Source organism: Callospermophilus lateralis, chromosome 2 (genome assembly GCF_048772815.1).
Source record: "Callospermophilus lateralis isolate mCalLat2 chromosome 2, mCalLat2.hap1, whole genome shotgun sequence".
Taxonomy (NCBI): Eukaryota; Metazoa; Chordata; class Mammalia; order Rodentia; family Sciuridae; genus Callospermophilus; species Callospermophilus lateralis.
Window position 1 is genome coordinate 167633165 of NC_135306.1, and position 4574 is coordinate 167637738.

Below are 4574 nucleotides of genomic sequence, written 5' to 3' on the forward strand. Positions count from 1 at the left end.
TATAGTGTTTCTTTCCCTCTTAATTAAAAGGAACTATTTTCAAATTCTGTTCTACAATTTCACTTTTTCTTACTAGAAGTTAGATTTCTGTATTAAAGTGTTAGTACATATTTTTAAAAAAGTTTAGATATTTTCAAATTGTGCTCTACAGAGATTGTTTCAGTCTCAACAGCAATGGTTAGTATGGAAATGCCTGTTTCTCCAGTTTTACCAACAGAAGTTTTTATATGATATGGATCTTGATAACTCTAACAAGTGAGGCATGGTATCTCAGTGTTTTTTTAAAATCATTTTCCTGACTGATTGATTTAACCATCTTGCATATTTAAACACTATTAAATAAGTTTACACATTTTTTTCTAAGAATTTATCATTTTAAAAATTTTGTATTGTTGGTGCTTTAGTTCTTGTTTTCCAGGAACTCCTTCTGTAACAGGGAATTATATCTTTTTGATGAAATGCACTTTTCCCCCCTTTGGTGTTTGTCTTTTAATTTCATTTACTGTGTTTATTTACCATAAAATTTTTTGAAATTGTCAGTTTAATGAAATTCCTCCATATGTAATACATCTAGATTTGTATATATTTTTACAGTTAGAAAGTTTTCCCCAGTCTGAGGTGATAAATGCTTGCTTTCTTCTAGTGCTAAGTAGTATTTATAAAGTTGGAACCATGTTGTATTTGTAGCATATTCTAGAGGATCGTATAAGCTATAAATCAGGTTATATAATTTTCCAAATAGTGATTTAGTTTTTCAGAGACACTTAAAAATAATTTTCTTAGTGATTTGATATCTCCTCTTTACCATATGCTAAATTATCATATGTATTTGGGTTTATTTTTAAACTTTCCGTGTAGTTCTAGTTACAGTGTGCCTATTCATTTACTAGAACCATACTGTTTTGATGATAGAAGTTTTATGTTTTTTTTTTTTTTTTTTCATTTAGGAATTCTAGCTACCTTCTTCCACTCTTCTTCAGGGTCAACTTTACTTTTTCATTATTTTCATGTATACTTTGGAATCAATTTAAATGAAATAAAATGCTGTTGGTATTTTTGGTATTTTTATTTGAATCATACTATTACATTTTAGCTTGGGAGACAATTAACATCTTCATGATATTTAAGCTACCTTTCCAACAATACAATATGTATTTGAATTTATTCAAAACTATTTTTGTGTTTTTCTGCAAATTTTTTTTAGAGAGAGAGAGAGAATTTTAATATATATATATATTTTTAGTTATCAGCGGACCCAACATCTTTGTATGTGGTGCTGAGGATCGAACCTGGGCCGCACACATGCCAGGTGAGCGTGCTACCGCTTGAGCCACATCCCCAGCCCTTTTCTGCAAAATTTGACTATTTCCCTCAGATAGATTCTACACAGTCCTGTCAAGTGTACTATTAAGTAGTTTACAGTTTTTTTTGGCTATGGAAATAGGATCTTATCCATTTTATCTTCTGCCAATCATGACTACATATATGAAGGCCATTAAGTTTGTATATTAATTAACCTTACCAAATAAATATATAATTGAGTTTTTAATCATATGGTTATGTTTTTATTGATAATGTTGAGATTTCCAGATACAATAGAACTATTGTATCTCTTGCAATAGAGACAATTTGGCCTCTTCATTTTTGATTCTCATGCTTCTGATTGTTGCATACCTCTAAAATGTGCAGTATTTTACTGACAATATTTGACATCCTCACTACCTTTCTAATATTAGCATGAACTTATTCAATGTCTCTTGCCCCTCATTCTACATATATGTACCTCATACATGTAGAATTTACAAATGAAGTATTTATTAATTACTATTCTATTGGGTGTTTTCACCAGGAATGATTGAATATTGTCATATGACTTCTCAGCATCTATGGAAAGGAGCAGAGGATTTGTTTTTTAGTAGCTCAATTTGAAAGACAAAAGTAGCTGTCTGTTCCTGCTCTGCTCCAGAGATAAAAATAATACATCTTCCCTGAAGTAATACATATCTTTGATTTTTTTTGGCTTAATTGAATTGTTTATTATAGCAATTATTGCAAAATAATTCAAAAGGTAGATCATGATATTCAAGTTCATAGACTAGAATATAGTAGTAAAAATAAAGGCAACTACTCACATTAACACAACATGCATGGATTAAGTCATAAAATAGTATGATAGAATATGAAGAACTTCCAGAAGAGGGCAAAACTCCACTACATATAAGTACTGAAAACATTTAAAATATCTATAGCATGACTTAAAAAATAGTATAATGGTTTATTCTGGTGGGAGCTAAGGCAGTGTTATCAAGAAGGAGTATCCAGGGGGCTTCTAATGTACTAATATTTTTTTTTTATTGAGGATTTGTTTCATTCTTTTTCTTTAAACTGTTCATATATGTGTACATTCTCATTTCTATACCTGAGATAGTTCATTATAAAAATAAGGCAGTTATAAATATCTCCTGAATTATAGTTTTAATATTTTCATTTATTTTTCACCACTAGACTTAAATGTTTATGTACCTGGACTTATAGACTCTGAACTCATGGCCTTGTGCATGCAAGACAAGCGTTCTGCCAACTGAGCTATATCCCCAGCCCCATGAAATAAGAATCTTTAAGAATAATAAAAGTTAAAACTTAGCTAACAGGCGGATTTCATAAGGTAAAATACTGACATCAAAAATGATTCAAATTCCTTTAACAATGACCAATGGATTTTAAGGCAGGCATGGGAGTTATAATTGTGACCACATCTCATAGTTACATTATAAAGCCCGATTTTCTAATTCCAGAGCTCCAGTTCATTTAATGATCAAATGAGCAATCTGCTTCTTCTTAAATCTGTATTCTCTTCAGAGTGAAAAGCACTTGTTACATCTGCATTGTTTGAGCGTCTGTCCTCTTCAATTTTAGTACAACTGTCAGGAAGGTGCACAACATCCTCTAAAGCATCAGCAAAGCCACATCTAGACATCTGGGAACTATTTGCTAATGGTTAATTTACATTCCCATTAACTTTTTCTTCTTCAGTTGAATTTTTAGCCTTCACAAGTTCACTGTACTCTTGGCCTGGATCATGAAGTTTGGTGTTATTACAGATTGTAAACTGTTTGCAAGGGAGGCAGCCTGCAGAGGCTGCATCTGGAGGAGGTTAACTGTTACAGCTTTAAGGGTAAGATCATACTGGAAAACAAGCGTCTTGAGTTGTGTTAAAATTTCTCTTTTGGCGGGGTCTGGGGTTGTGGCTCAGCAGTACAGTGCTTGTGTAGCGTGTGCAAGGTCCTGATCTTTAGCACCACATAAAAATAAATAAAACCAAAGTATTGTTGCCAACTACAACTAAGCAATAAATATTTTAAAAAAATGTTTAAAAAATTTCTCTTTTGGTATTTTCTAGATAATTTTGTCTTTCTTCAATATGTGTTGCACAAGCTTTGTAGAGTTCATTTGCTGCTTCTACTTTTTGAAGCACTTCCTCTTCCAACATTCCTTTTTTTTTTTTTTGTAGTTGCTTGTTGGGATTTTTTGCTAATCTACCACTTGAGCACTGATGCTCCTCTTCTGCACGAAACATGCATATTCATGTTCATCTTCACATTGCATGCATAACAATTTTGCCTTGAGAGCAGTTTGTTTGAGCATTTTATTTTGTTGCTGTTTCCAAAGTTCCTTTATTTCTTTCCTTTGTTTTTCCATTTCAGTTTTCCTCTCCAGTGGAGGCTGTACAAATTGTTGACTTGGAGAGCTGCAACTCTTTCTTGTAAAAGGGGACTATTCTCTATACCATTGAGGAGAGCACTGGTAAATAGAGACTGTAGGGGTATAAACTCCTGTAGTCCAATGTTAGTTCTAGTTGCTTCTGTCAACTTTACAATATTTCTGGTGGATGCCAATTCTAAGTTAAGCTTTTTTTCAACCCATGACACTATGTTCTTTGTACATTTTGACCATATGGTAGCATATAACAAGGCGAATTCAATAAAGTTAGTTTTTTTTTTTTTTTAAACAGCACATGGTCTAATTCTATAGGAGAAAAATTTCCTTCTGTGGACTCAGCACTGAGTCCACAGAAAAGTTTTCAAAAGACTTACTTTCCCGAGTAATAGGCAGTTGTAACAATGAGTCCTTGCCTACATCTCCCATAAGGAAGTCCATAAAGATATTCCCAAAGTTAAATGCCAAAGTTTCAATAGAAGAAAACACTTCTAGGAATAGGTCATTTTTGTTTTCTTCATTAACTTCTGAGAAATTCATAGCTTTCACTTTTGCAGTATTTCTGCAGCATTTTGAAGATCAACAGAATTGAGATTTTGATGCTTATCATTACAGACTTTAAAACATGGAGGAGATCATCCAGAAGTCTATGAATGTCTTCTTTAAGACAGTCTGAAAGAATAGCCTCTTTTAAATATAATAACACATGGGAGAACTTCCTGGTATCTCTCACCAACTCCTTGATGTAGTCCGGATCAAAAGTAGAGTCGGAACTTATGGACCTGAATCCCATTTCAGAAGGTGGCCTGATGCCCAAACACGTTTTTCTTTGCCTTTTTCTTTTTGTAAGCAATCAT

The 4574-nt window shown here is 32.7% G+C and overlaps 1 pseudogene; it reads right to left on the reverse strand.

The window, feature by feature from the left end:
- Positions 1–2815: 2815 nt before the first annotated feature.
- On the reverse strand, positions 2816–4574 carry LOC143389579 (rho GTPase-activating protein 29 pseudogene; annotated as a pseudogene).